The sequence below is a fragment of the Hemicordylus capensis genome, chromosome 2 (genome assembly GCF_027244095.1).
Source record: "Hemicordylus capensis ecotype Gifberg chromosome 2, rHemCap1.1.pri, whole genome shotgun sequence".
Taxonomy (NCBI): domain Eukaryota; kingdom Metazoa; phylum Chordata; class Lepidosauria; order Squamata; family Cordylidae; genus Hemicordylus; species Hemicordylus capensis.
This window is the reverse complement of record NC_069658.1, coordinates 195,153,322-195,168,769: the sequence shown is the minus strand read 5'-3', so window position 1 is coordinate 195,168,769 and position 15,448 is coordinate 195,153,322. Positions and strand designations below refer to the sequence as shown.

The following is a 15,448-nucleotide window of genomic DNA, read 5'->3' as shown; positions in this document are numbered from 1 at the left end:
CCTCCCCTGCATCTGACATTAGATGCAAAAGGAGGGGCCAGTGCCAAGAATGGGGCTGTCACAGCCCCAGCACAGCAGAGTTTCATTTCCCCTGTCAGCAGTTGGTGGAATCACTGAAAGGGAGCTCCAGGGAAACTAACCCCTGGCAGGGGAAATGAAGCTATGCTGGGGCTGTGACAGCCCCATTCTCAGCACTGCCCCACCCCTTGTGTCTGACATCAGAGGCAAGGGGTGTGGCTTGGGGCACACGCACAGAAGAACACCAGGGGGTGGGGGAGCTGCGGGTTGGACTTTGTCCCCCCAACCCCTGGCAAGCACCCTATGCCCCTGTCTGAATGAACACATTTTGTGCAGTGCAACCCCCCCACCCAAAAAAAACACCCTACATTGGAAGCTAAGTTGTTGTACAGTTGAGGGTAGTTGTTTCTTTAAAAGAGAGGTGCAAAAGAGAAAAAGGAACAGGAAATATTTATAAATATTAATACTGTTTTCCTTCAATCTTCATAAGTTTTTTTGTATTTTATTCTGGATGTGGAAAGGTCTGCGGACTGAATAAGCACACCACCATCATAACAATGATGATAAAAATTAGTAAGGGGATACCTTTCACTGGAGGTGAACATGTGTGCAAATGTTTGCAGTTACACAGAACTCTGTTTTGCAGCACCTTAAAGTATAATACATTTGATAATCTTTAAGGTGCCACAAGACTCTTTTATTTTTGCTGGTACAAGCTAATATGGCTACCCCACTGGAAACAGAGCTCTTTATCAGGCAACTGTTATATTTACCTACTTACAAAAGGAAGTGCAAGTATTTTTAAATAACTTTGAAAACATTTTAAATTGTTGTCAACATTATACAAATTTAACATTAATACAATCTATACAATCTATAAATATATATACAAAACAAGGGGCAAAAGGCATGGAGATTTCTGACATGAAATAAAGCAGCAGGTTACTCAGGTCACTGGGTAGAATATCACCATCAGATTGTCATTATAAAGTGACATGCTCATAAATATCCATGCAATCGCAGTATAAAACTTCTGTGTTGAGCCATCAGGAGAGGAGAGCTGGTCTTGTGGTAGTGAGCATGACTTGTCCCCTTAGCTAAGCAGGGTCCACCCTGGTTGCATATGAATGGGAGTCTACATGTGAGCACTGTAAGATATTCCCCTTAGGGAATGGAGCCGCTCTGGGAAGAGCAGAAGGTTCCAAGTTCCCTCCCTGGCATCTCCAAGATAGGGCTGAGAGAGATTCCTGCCTGCAACCTTGGAGAAGCCGCTGCCAGTCTGTGAAGACAATACTGAGCTAGATGGACTAATGGTCTGACTTAGTATATGGCAGCTTCCTATGTTCCTATCCACTGGGCCAAGTCTCACAAGATCCTATCACAAGATCTCATGAGAGCCGTTCCTGATCCCGCAAGGCTTAATCGTCCTTTGACAGTGAGACCAGACCAGACCTCCTGCTTGGGCCTTGGGCCAGTGACAGTACCTCCATGTGGGTGTTTTGGTGTCTATTTCCTCCCCTATCCAATCAGGAAATCCCTGCAAGACTTGGGTGGGGGAAGCCCTTCCCTGGAGCTCACCACACTTCCCGGCGGTGATCGGCTGTGCCTCGGGGATTCCCTGACACTGGGAACATATTGCCTCAGATGCTGTTTAACTTCTACATGAAACCGCTGGGAGAGATCATCACAAGATTTGGTGCAGGGTGTTATCAGTATGCTGATGACACCCAAATCTATTTCTCCATGTCAACATCATCAGGAGAAGGCATAACCCCCCTAAATGCCTGCCTGGAGGCAGTAATGGACTGGATGAGAGATAACAAACTGAAGCTGAATCCAGATAAGACGGAGGTACTTATTGTGCAGGGTCAGAACTCGGGAGACAATTTTGATCTGCTAGTTCTGGATGGGGTCATGCTCTCCCAGAAGGAACAGGTACACAGTCTGGGGGTGCTTCTGGATCCGAACCTCTCCCTGGTGTCCCAGGTTGTAACAATCAGGCAGTAACAGCCTTTCCTTTCCTGTAAAGAGTGAACTGGAAGCGAACCCTATCCTGACTGACAGGTGGTGACCTCTAGGGATCAGCCACTCAGCACACAGTGGGTGGGACCTTGAGCACCTTGAGGCAGGAAGAGAAGGGTTTCTTTGTTCTCAGTTGGAGCCAGGCTGTGCTTGCAATAGGTTGTTGGCCAGGCAAATGGCTGCAACAAGGAGGACTGCAATCCTGGGAAGTTAGGACTGCAGGGGCCTGAAGCCTCTACTATGGATTTGGTGAGTTCAGGAAGGAAGCCTGGGCTTGGGCTTTGGGGAAAGATTTAACCCAGGGAACAGTTTGTTAGTTAGCTCATGTTAGACTTCTTATTTTCCTTTGGTGTGCCTTCCATGACCTTGCATCTGTTTTATTGTGTTTTATCTGTAATGTAACAAACTAAGAAAAACTAGCCTGCACCCAGCTAGCCATCCAGGGCGCTACAATAGTCTCTGTAACCTGTAAAGGTGCCTTTAAAGGTTCCTATATCCTTGCCCCTTGCAACTGGGGTGCCTTTTGAAATATTCTTACAACTACTGAATGTTTCTTTACCTGTAACTAAAAGCTGAGAAAGCCTCAGATGGAAGCAGTCTGTAGAATTTTGAATAAAGTTTTTCTCTTTTTGTTCTTTGTATTTTACCTGCCTCTGAGTGGATTTTTAACTCAGGAAAAGGGGTTTTACTCTGGTGCAACACACATCTCAATTTGGGTTGCTCAGTAACTCTATGAAAGTTGTCTCATCACGTGTAGGCTGAACGTGGCAGTTTTATTGTACTTTTCCATTGGTAAAGAGAAGGAGAGTTCCCTGGAATTTTGCCCACACCAAGGGGGGATTAACCTCTATTAAAAAGTGGGCGTGGTGCCAGCAATTAAGCTACTGAGGAAACAGTTTAAGTTTAAAGCAACAGCTTTTGTGGGTGAAAGCAAGAGAGAGGATGATTCAGCATTTTTCTTCCTCTCACATGAGCTTGCTTTGAGACAAAGGCTGGGTTTAATTTCCTACACAGGTTGAGGCAGTGGTGAGAAGTGCTTTTTATCAGCTTTGGCTGATATGCCAGCTGCGTCCGTTCCTTGAGATGAACGACCTCAAAACAGTGGTACATAGGCTTGTGACCTCTAGGCTGGATTACTGTAATGCACTCTATGTGGAACTGCCTTTGTATGTAGTCCAGAAACTACAGTTGGTCAAGAATGCAGCAGCCAGGTTGGTCTCTGGGTCATCTTGGAGAGACCATCTTCTGTGTTTCTGGGCACAATACAAGGTGCTGGCTATTACCTATAAAGCCCTAAACAGCTTAAGCCCTGGGTATTTAAGAGAACGTCTTCTTCATAATGAGTCCCACCACCTGTTAAGATCATCTGGAGAGTTCAGTCTGCGGTTGCCACCAACCCGTCTGGCGGCTACTCAGGAATGGGCCTTCTCCATTGCTGCCCCTGGACTTTGGAATGCGTTCCCTGTTGAAATAAGAGCCTCCCCATCTCTGGCAACTTTTAGAAAGGCACTGATGACACATTTATTCACCCAGGCTTTTAATTAGATTTATGGTTTTAATATTTTTAATATTGAATTTTAAATGTTTGTAATGTTTTAAATGATTTGAATTGTTATTTGATTTGATGTTTTAAATTATTGTAATTGTAAACCGCCCAGAGATGCAAGTTTAGGGTAGTATAGAAATATTTTAAATAAAATAATACTAATAGAAATAATTTTTAAAAAGCACAAAGGGCATGTGCCCCAAATACTTGACCAAGTACCCCAAACCACTTGCCTGACCTTCTGCCCCCCACTCTCCCTTTGCTTTGTTTTACTAGACATATTCTGCACTAGAATTGAAAACATCCACCCTGTCTCTACTTCCTCCATCACTGACTCTACCTCCTCTCCACTCTGTGCGCTTGTAATGGAAACAGTGAGGAACAAAGCTGAGTGCCTTTCTCCCAGTATCTGGGATTCCTGTCAGGCTGGATTTGAACCCTTGCTATATCATTCTTTGACAGGAAGGGCTTCTTGTCCTCCACCTTGTGGCCATTTCAACCATATCAGCTGTGGAGAGTAGTGACTTTATTCCTTCCAAAGCAGAGAAACTGTTGGGATTTGTGATTATTTAGCAAAGCACCAAAAGAAGCTCCCCACTCCAGTTACAGTGCAGAGTTTAGTTGTTGCAGTTATTTAAAGAACACACATGGAGATTGTTGTGCAATCTAAACTAAATAGATTTATTGGTGAAGTACATTTGAGATAGGAAAGACCTAGTCCTATCTATCAGCAACATGATGAATAGGCAGAAAGAGAGAGATGTTTCCACCTGCTCTCTGAGAGGAAAGGAAGAGGACTGACTCACTACAGGAAGTATCTGAGGAGTCAAGGCAGAGGTCATAGAATAGAGGCAAGCAGGGACAGGTAAGGAGACCCTCACTAACTACCTCTACTCCCAGTGCTCCTTGTGGTCATTAGGATAGTCAGTGCAAAAGGTCAATGCACTGGAGCTCCACCTCTGACAGAAACTTCCTCCATTATTAAAGGAGCAAGTGGAAGTTTATATATCCAGTTATCAGAGTGACATTGTTCACGATTCACACCCAGAATTGTCAAATACAGGAGGCAGGACCACCATAAGTGAACATAAGGACCAACCTCCCTCACACACATCTTTTCTAACAGCATTTGGGATATTGCTTGGAAATAATGTCTAATTTGGATGGAGAAATATAAAAACGTTGAATGTATTTCTCTGCTATTTAAGGATATTAAAAGCACAGATGCCCAGATTGCATTCCACATGGTCAGGTCACTGGGAGTTATATTTTAGTTAACTTAATGTAAAAAAGCAACAGCCAAATCATAAGCAATTCAGAATGCAAGGGATCTACACATACCAGTCACAGCAGGATGCCTTATGCACCACATAATGCACCACATGTCCCCATGGTAACGAGGAGGACAAAAACCAAACAGCCTGCAGAACTCAAATTAAACTAGCACAAAAAATGATTAGGGTCAAGAACAGTATGTCACCTGAAGGTGAGCATATTTCCCAACATGACTATTCAGGACTCTGGCACCTGCACTGTACCTCTTCCAAACACCAGCCACTGTCTATTAACGTTAGGCTTCAAATGGGAATACTAAACATGCCAGAAGCACCTCGTCTCTCACGCTTCCTCCAAGGATCTCAGAGCTGTTTCAGACTCCGAAACAACCACTTTGTGAGGTACGTGATGTTAAGAGATTGAACTCATTTCTTCCAGATCCACTCTGATTGCTACACCACACTGGTCAAAACAGCCTGATCCTCTACAAGTGAACTTAGTTTCACTTTTGAACATAAATTCAGAGGGACTAATGCATGCCCTCCAACCTATGACAGAAGAACAGAGAGATGCTTTGCTGTATTTTTAACTCTTATAGCAGCCTATCATAGCCTAAGCACCCCCACACCAATGTTTACCCACTGCTGAACATCTTTTCCTGCTGCCCACTATTGCAGAGTAAATAGACGGTGTACAGACAGTGTACAGGACATCTGAAGCAAGGTGTGTCCCTTAGCAGATGCTACCTGTTCATCTGCTATCTATCTGTCTAGGGCTGATGTAACATAGTGGCCTAAAACTTGCTAGGTCAGGGCTGGTTGGCCTGAGGCTCTTCAACTGCCATAAACTGCAGCTGGGGATGATGGGAGCTGTAGTCCAACAACAAGGAGATAATTAATGCATCCTGGGATCTCCAAGAGCAAACCAATAAGAAGCAATAAGAACCCTGCCAAATTCTACAATAAGCATATAATGAAAAGTAAGCCACAACTTGATCCAGTGTAGTAGTGTAATTCAAAAGTCCAATCTTTATGTTAGCAAACAACCACTTCTACTACCACTTCCACTACTTCTGGAGAATTCACTCAGAAAAAGAGATCCCTGTAAGGTACAAAGCTAGCTTTTCTGAATGAATTCTCCAGAAGAGATGGTTGCTAACATAAAGATTGGACTCCAGAGCATGTGGAATAGTATTTTGTGAAGACCTTCTCCGCATTAAAAAGACCAACAGCGAAATGGAGGTCACTGTTGTGGTATGGACTTATTTGTTTTTCATCACATCACTCTCCACACTATGGACTTTACCCAGAGGCGCTCTTCCCCGGACTTCCGGGCCAAAGTCCGGGCCTCCACACCCCCTGGGGGCCCCCAAATCCTCTTTAGTCTGTCCTGGGTGCCATGCTGCTAGCCTATGATGTACTGGGCGGCCAAGCAAGACTGCGACCTGTGCGAGGCATGACCTCTGCTTTAGAGAAAGAAATATGTGGGATGGGAATATGTTAAGTTGTGTGCTGAAATGTTTCTGCTAATACATATTTGCATTAGATAGCCAGCATAGCGTAGTGCTTAACGTGTTGGACTAGGACTGGGAAGACCCAAGTTCGAATCCCCATTCAACCATGAAACTCACTGGCTGACTCTGGGCCAGTCATGTATCTTTCAGCCTAACCTACCTCACAGGGTTGTTGTGAGGATAAAAATAAGCATGTACACTGCTGTGAGCTCCTTGGAAGAAGAGCGGGATATAAATGCAATAACTAAATAAATAAATATGCCTGTTTTATATTCTTACATTCTTGTGAGTGCAATTGCTGTTTGTTCCCTCAAGAACCGATGTGTTAACTGCATGTGTCATTGTGTGTGTGTGTGTGTGTGTGTGTGTGTGTGTGTGTGTGTGTGTGTATTGGGGGATGATGTTTAACTTGCAGTGGGGGTTGGGGGGCTCCAAAGGACTTTAGGTCCAGGCTTCAAAATTACCTAGGTGCACCTCTGACTTTACTAACCCTCCATTGTTACATATTTAGTTTCATTGACATGTTTTCCAATCATTTATTTTTTGTCTTATCTTAGACTGTAAATATATGAATTACAATACTACCCTCGATCAAACTATGGCTTACTTTTCATGTTATAGTTATTACATAATTTGGTGGGGGACTATTTGTTGTTGGAGCGGTTGTCCAGCAGCAGCTGAAGAGCTTCAGGCTAGCCAACCCTGCATTTGGTGATCTTAGATAAGCCACTCAGCCTCATTGCCACACCCAACCCCACCCCACTCCACCTCACTGACATCTGGAATATGGGGATAATAATACTTCCCTTACAAGGTTGTTATGAAGATTATTTTTCAAGAGTTCAAAGTTCTTCGTATGTATTGTCTTGTGATAAACTGAACACTTGGAAGTGTTACACAAATGCTACAGACTGGACTTGTTCACACAACCATATGGGCGGGGGTGGGGAGCTGGAGGGAAGGCAGGATCCTACCTCCCTGCTCCTAGATTACCAGAGCCTATTCATGGCTCTGCCACGCATGCGTCCACATGAACGGCGTGAGCAATCTTCATAGCTGAGATCGGGCCATGGGGAAACCAAGCTGGGTCCTTCAGTATCCCACAATCAGGGGTGTGGGTACAATAGATGATGGGGGGGATGACTGTCCCTCAGCCACCAGGGTCTGGGGGGGACACCAAAGCACCTCCTCGCCCTCAGTCAAGGCACCTCCTTGCCCTCTCCTGCACCCAATTGTTGACTGGGAGCATGAGACTTCATTGAAACACTGGCTGGGCTGGAGTGGGGGGGAGCCCAGCCAGTCAGGGTTCCAATCAAACACTGACTGGGGAGGATGGGGAGGGTCTGAACAGACCCTTTCCCAGACAGTAGCCATGCCCCCTGCGTCTTGTGTCAGATGCAGGGGGCGTGGCCAATACCAGGACGGTGCCAGTCAGCCCCTGCAGAGTTTCCCCCATCAGAGGTCACTGACGGGGTTGCCGACAGCAGGACTTCATCCTCCAGCCACAGGCAAATGGCCTACGCCCCTGCCCACAACGTACCATCCGAGCAGTGGAGAGGCAGCCCTCAGTAGAACAACAGTGCTTCTCTCTCTGGTCTTGTAAGCCTAAAGCCTGAACACTTTATGGCACTCAGTTTTCCTCCCACCTCACTCATCCGCCTGGGTAGCGGATCTGGGCTGCTCAGGCTCGGAGCAGCTGGTTTGGGGGGACTCCCGATGCTTCAAATGTTCAGGGATTCCTGGCTTAACCCTCTCCTACCCAGGAATCTCTGGTCATGAGAACAGCTTTACCATTAGCTATTGGCGAAATGCATAAGCAGTTTTTCCATCTCTCTAGAGACTGACAAAACAAGAACATTTAACAGAATGTTTAATCTCTCAATAGATCTGAAAAAAAATCACAGGTAGCTGTGTAGGTTTGTAGCATAATAAGAATATGAACAGGTAAATATGACAAATATTTATACACCGCTTTTCAGCAAAAGTTCCCAAAGTGGTTTACATAGATATAAATAAATACATATAAATTAAATAAAATGGTCCCGTCTCTAAAGGGCTCACAATCTAACAAAGAAACATAAGATAAACACCAGCAACAGCCACTGGAGGGATGCTGTGCTGGGGATGGATAGAGCTAGTTGCTCTCCCTCTGCAAAATAAAGAGAATCACCACTTTAAAAAGGTGTCTCTTTGCTCAATTAGCAGTAATAAATACCTTTATTAGGACCAACTAAACATTACAAAGTAGTGATCAAGATTTTGAGTCCATCTGAACTTGAAAGTAGATCCCCACCGCCATGGTAGGTATCTTTCTGTATAAAACACTTAGGTCATATGTGGCAAGTCCCTCCCCTACCGGCAAGCCCTGCCCCCACCGTGGCCATGACCAATGAAAACGTGGTCTGTGCCTGGAGGAGGAGACACAGATAGGAAGTGGCAATAGTGGGCGAGATGGTGGCAGTGGGGATGCGGCCGGCGTGGCGTGGCACACCAGCAGTTTGGGTGGCTGAGAGGGGAGACTGAAATGGGCATGGTGGTGGAGACAGTGGCGTGGATGAGGCTGATGGGGTGTGGCACTGGTGGCAGAGAGGGGAGACTGAGGCAGAAATGGTGGTAGAGGTGGTGCTTGCTCCGCTAACCTGGTATAAGGGGAGGGAAGTTTAGGCTGGCTAGCTGCCATTGAACCACCAGACTCGCCCATGAGCCCAATGGTTCTCCCAATGGGGGGAAACCGGGCTAAGGGAGCACAGCCTGGTTTCACCCCATTGTGAGAATAGCCTCGGTATCTATGCAGGTGACTCTGAAGAATACAGATCAGTGTAGTATTTGCCAGAATTGTCCAAAATATGTTTGATCTTGACCAGCAGAGAATCATTGTCTGGCTTGAGCTGATTTGCAACACTGGAACTTAATTTTGAAGCAAAACCTCTAACTAAAAGGTTATTGGTTCTTGCTCCTCATTGATAAGATTTGTTGCAGATAGAGGTATGGTTTCCATTTGCTCTCTCTACTATTTCAAGTTTTGTGCATTATTTTGGTAAGTTCCTGTTGTTAATCATACAATTTTTTTCTATAAAGTATTAGCTAAAATAGGGTTTTTCCCCACTTTAATTTTTCAAGAAGAAAGCCAAACGAATACTTATTACTCTGATAGCAGCTTTAAAAGCATTCCTACTTCCTAATCAACTCCCAAACAAATAAATAAAACTTCTTTAAAAAGTAGTCTGAGACTGGATTCTAGCTCTGCTACTACACCTGTGTCATTCAATAACAAATTGTTGAATCTCCACTCCTTTGTCATCGCTGGTTAATTGAAAAAAGTTGCAAAATACCCAGGCATGATCTGTCCACAGTATAACTTCATGATCTGTTGATTAGCTTGTTCGTGAGGAGGAAATTAAAATATCTAATCTTGAAAATGTCTTATGCCTAGGGGAGTAATATACGCAATCTCTTGGATGGCTTGTTCTGCAACTGACTATTAGGTTTCAGCGCAAGCATAAGTCAACCAGATGGGATACATGGCTAGAAACAGGTGTGATAACTCTGAGAGATTTATCTCTGATAGTGTCCATCACTAAAATAAGCCTTCCCCCACAATCCAGTCATCTTCTCCAAAGTTCTAGAACTTATCTAGGACAGTAAAAATAATTACCGCTGTTGCATATCTGGAGCACACATGGAGCATGTGATGACCATTTTGCCCATCCAACTTCCTTTAAGTGAATACGTATTGGCTTTTGGAGTCAGAAGCTGAGACTACAAAGGGGACGCACCTAGGCAGCAATATTGCTACAACTCTTCCTTTAGAAGATCCAGTAGCTACAAACTGCTGGGACGATGCTTTTTGGTTCTTGCAATGTTACTATATCAGGCCTCTCTTCCAACAATACTTTGAGTCTCCTTGCCCTTTTAATCAGGCTTCCCACACCATTACCGTTCAGTCAGTGACAACTTTAATCCCTTCTGCTATAGCTATAGTATCACCAGGTCTTAAGCCTTGATTAGAAATGCCAGCTTAGAAAATAAAACTGAATTTTCCATGAAAAACTAAAACTAAAAATAAAACTCCCAGTGAAATGTTGTTCTCCACCCCTCACTTCCCAAACCATCTTAACTGTGGCAGTTTAACTTGTCCACCTGCAAGCCCCAGCTGAGGACATTTGGATATAAAATGTAATAATAATAAATTATTGATATAATAATATAAATTATTAATATAAAAATATATTATATATAATAGAAATGTAATGTTATAAATAGATATAAATGTAATAATAATAATAATAATAATAATAATAATAATAATAATTCCTTCAAAATAAGGGAGATGTGAATCACATATACTGTGATCTTTCGCTGACCCTTTCGCAGGATGGAGCTATGCAGATAAGAGTGGGCACTAAAATCGGAGAAGCTATTTTATTTTATTTTATACATGTCTATACCACCCAAAACGCAACTTCTCTGGGTGGTTTACAAGACAATAAAAACAACCAATAAAAACATTAACATATTTCAACAATTAAAATTTTAGAAGTTAAAACTATTAAAACACAATTAAAACAGTATCTAATTAAAAGTCTAGGTGAACAAATGTGTCTTGACTGCCCTGTTAAAAGTTGTAAGAGATAGGGAGGCTCTTATTTTGCGCACGCAAAGGACTGCTGGGAGTTTTCCCAGCAATGTCGGGGAAGGGGCGGCAGGGAGGTATCCTGCCGCCCCAATTACTCTTAGGATTACGGCACCAGAGCGGGAAAGCGGAGGGAGGGGTAAGTAAACCCTCCCACCGCTCTTAAAGGTACCCCCCCACCCCAGTGCCGGACCGCAGTTGGCGGTTCCGTGCACACCCCTAATTTAAAAGTGAACCTGGGTACAGACCCCTTCAAATGCTGGGTACAGACAGGAAGTGTACTTCTGTGCATACATGCAACATAATGTGTGATACCTGTGTGTGCGTACAGATCTGTATGTGCAAACACTGTACACAGATTGTACATGTGCTGAATGTAACATATGAATAGGGTGAATTAGGCATTTTAATTATTTGAAATTAAAATGCCTAACTTGTCCTTTTAATTTCAATAGAACTGCTTAAGTAGTTTTCCTCATCCTGTCAGCCATTGTGTTTTAGGGATGTGTTACTTAGTTTGGAGTGCTCGGTTTTCTCTTTTCTTTCCTTCCTTCCCCTTCATTCTGTTTAAAACACCTTAGTGGAGTAAGCTCCTATCTCTTGAAGCATAGTGCACCCTTCTGCATAATGAGTCACCCTTTGTTGCAGGTCTAGACACTCCTTCTTTCCATGTATCCACCATCTTGCCCTTCTGCTTAAGACATCCAACAACAAGGCTTGCATCTTCAGGTTTAGCAAAAAGTCTTTAGGTCTCTTATTGGGCTTTCCCCCTTCTGAGACCTTTTCTTAGACCAGGGGTTTCCAACTTTTTAAAACAACAAAGGAACAAGGAAGCTGCCATATACTGAGTCAGTCCATTGGTCTATCTAGCTCAGTATTGTCTTCACAGACTGGCAGCAGCTTCTCCAAGGTTGCAGGCAGGAATCTCTTTCAGTCCTATCTTGGAGATACCAGAGAGGGAACTTGGAACCTTCTGCTCTTCCCAGAGGGGCTCCATCCCCTAAGGGGAATATCTTAGAGTGCTCACACTTCTAGTCTCCCACTCATATGCAACCAGGGCGGACCCTGCTTAGCTAAGGGGACAATTCATGCTTGCTACCACAAGATCAGGGCAGACAAGACCAGGGCGGACCCTGGGTGGACTACAAGACCAAGGCAGACCCTGTTGAGCTAAGGGGACAAGTCATGCTTGCTACCACAAGACCAGCTACCACAAGAAACACCTACAAGTGTACCCCTTCTGTCGCAAACCTTCAGTTCAAGTACCTGAGTGCCTATGAGGTAGACGCTCAGGGTGTGTGCACACATATTTAAATGTTAAGTTATGAGACAGGCTAGTCCAGTTACTGGCTTGCATCCAGACTAAGCTACTCATGAGTACTCCCATTTAAATTAATGACAAGTAATCTTGCCCTGTTAATTGCAATGAAATGACTTATGGAGAATTTAATCATGATGTAAGCCATTGACTGGAGTAGTCCATCTTATAACTGTAACATTTAACAGTTAGGGAGACAGTGCCTGGCTACATACACACTAAATTACTCACAAGTACTCATTAAAATTAATGAGACAAGTTTACTTGTCCTATTCACTTCATTAGGAGTGAGTATTCAGTGCTTCATTTTGAAGCCTGTCAGTCAGGCTGAGCAGAGGGGATACACTGAGCTTCAGCACATAGCCAGCCAATCAGGAGCAGAGGAGGGTCTCTACCTCCCTCTCTCCTCTTCTGCAGCGGACATATTGCTGAGGATGTGTCAGCTTCAAGTCAGCAATCCTCAGATGGGAAACAAATAGTATGGTTGCAGCCAGGGGAAGCAGGAGGGCTCAGAGGACCCCCTGGGAGCCCTTCAAGTATTCCATTGGGAACCCTTGCCTTAGATGATTTGCCCATTTATTGACAAAGTTCCGGTCTGCTGCTACATGATCTGGCCACTTTTCTCACAGACTGTCTGTGGAGGATATCCTGATAGGTGCATTCTCAGTGCATCCTCTTCCTAATTGTGTGGCCAGGGACAATTACTGTCCAAACTGGTCCAGATTGACTTGATGTTTGCCATCCTGTTTGCTTCATAGTTCAGCAGAGATTGGAACCTGGAACTCCCCAGTCCAAATCCAGTGCTTTAGTCACTAGTACACCATGTTGTCCGGCTGCATGAAGCTGCAACTTCCCACAGTGCCCAAGGGTCATTTCTCTGGCTTTGGTACAAATTTCTAACCTGAGCCCTCTTCTTCCTCTCCACCACTCAATAAGATGTTGTTCGTTTTGAAAAACTGGAGAAATGATTGACTAGTGTCCTTTACCTAATTTTGCACATATGTATGTGAATTATGCACAAATGACAAATGCCCTTTAGATACTGTTCCTTATCCCTGGGATCTAGTGCCAGTTCTTCTATAACTATGAAAACCAGAGGCCTAGCCTATTTTGTCTGGAGCCTGAAAATCCTATCAATCTGGCTCTTGCCGTGGCTGAAATCAAAATGTCCCTAATTACTAGGTTGCTGCCTGTCCCTCCCTCCTGCAGCCACTTGAATGCCTCTTCCTGTTGGCTCCTCCCCTCTGTGCACAGGAAACTAAGGAACTCTGGGACTTGTAGTACTTGAGAGAACACCTCACATATATTCTTCTTTGTTTCTTAACAAATCTATCCACTCTTACAAGACTGGAATACCTGTAATAGATACAGGGAAATAAGTGCATAAAACCCTCAAGCATGATCTACAATTTAGCCTCCTTTCCCTACTTCACATAATGGGCTTGCTGTCCAGGCTAGATCTGCTCCCGCTCCGTGCTTCTGCCTTGGCTTCCCATGGAAATCATCACCTGTTCAATTTAGTGTTTGCCATGCAGACAGTGTCAAGAGAACTGGAACTCCACCAGAAGAAAAGGCAACGCAAAATGACCTATATATCATCCGATGCATCTAACAGAACAAGAAATTGCTGATCTTCACAAAACATGTTTACTAAGGCTTAATAAAGACTTTAAGCTGCAATTCTGTACACAATTACTTGTGAGCAGGTTCCACAAATTCCATTCTTCTGAGGCAATCTACTAGAATCAGGCTACATACCCGCCCCCCAAGTGTCTCTGCTCAATAATAAAGGATATTGGGTAGCCTTACAAATCCAATGTTCTCAAATTACTACTACAAATATTTATATAATGCTTTTCAGCCAAATTCCTCAGAGTGGTTTACATAGAAAAATAAATAAGATGGTTCCCTGCCTCAAAGGGTTCACAGTCTAAAAAGAAACATAAGGTAGACACCAACAGCAGCCACTGGAAGGATGCTGTGCTGGGGTTGGACAGGGACATTTGCTGTCTCCCTAAATAAAATAGAACAATCGCTTTAGAAAAGGTGCCTCTTTGCTCAATTAGCAGAAGTTTTAATCCACTTCACAGGGTTGTGAAGTTAAAATGAAAAAACTTCAGGCATGTTCTCCTGAGTCTTGAGAAGAGAGAAATACAAAAATGAAAAAGAAATAAATTTATCTCAAAGGCCACCATAAGTATTTGCCTATAAAGTGGTAAACAAACAAACAAACAAAGACCATTTCTTATAATCTGCCCTCCCAAATCCAGTGTTTATCTTTTCTTCCAGTTTTATGTGTCTGCTACATTTCCTCTGATCCCTTGAACTAATTAGTCATTTTAGATGCCCTTTCTGGTAAATGTTTTTAATTTGTTTGGTCTTTCTCTTTTGCTACTAGTAGGTAATTTGAATTTGTAATTGTATTGTGTGTATGCTTATTCCACTTAGACTGTCTCCCACATTTCCTGGAGCATTAAAAACATACTGGAGGAAGACACAGACGATACCAGAGTGATCAAGGGGTCAGAAAGCCTATCAGCCTCTCCAGATCCAAAGAACCTAATGGCTCACCACGATCCAAGAATAATGTGACCCCACCTCTCCGTGTGTGACATAGACAAATTGTGCATGAAAGACAGAGCAACAACAAGAAGGCAAAAGAAAAACCATAGAAGAGGTTGATTCGACTACAGGTATGAGGATGTTTTCATAGAGAACCATCCACTAGTTGGTACAATGATTCCCTTTCACAATGTCAGGAAGCCCACATGTGGGTCAATATCCCCTAGGGCATCCATTTCATCTATTTTATGTTAATTATCAACAAGATTTCTATGGCCAATATTCCATCAGGAGCCTAGTATTTTACCAGAAAAGAAGCCGATTTCAGCATACGCTTTCTCCTGAAAGCAAAGTCTTGGGCAACCTTGTTTTTCCAGTGTGTAATCATTTAGTTATCTATTTCTGCTTTTGAGTTTTAACCCATTTCATCCCTGAAGCTTGGGGCAAAGTCACAGTCTATTTTACCCACACACACACACCCTTCTGGGATTACCTAGATAACCTGATCCCAGTACATCAATGAGAACTGATAGGAAATTTGATCATGACGTTAGCTTTGAA

The 15,448-nt window shown here is 43.6% G+C and overlaps 1 long non-coding RNA gene across 3 annotated transcripts in view; it reads left to right on the top strand.

Moving 5' to 3' along the window:
• Positions 1-2,182: 2,182 nt before the first annotated feature.
• LOC128344262 (uncharacterized) overlaps positions 2,183-15,448 on the top strand; it is a 30,718-nt gene continuing 17,452 nt past the window's right edge. Inside the window, exons 1-2 of one of the 3 annotated variants that reach the window (XR_008315758.1) lie at positions 2,183-2,289; positions 14,774-15,018. This is a non-coding gene — a long non-coding RNA (uncharacterized LOC128344262). Of the gene's footprint in view, positions 2,290-5,177; positions 5,263-13,582; positions 14,024-14,773; positions 15,019-15,448 lie in introns of those variants that run through there. The other 2 variants (XR_008315759.1, XR_008315757.1) reach the window with 2 other exon arrangements.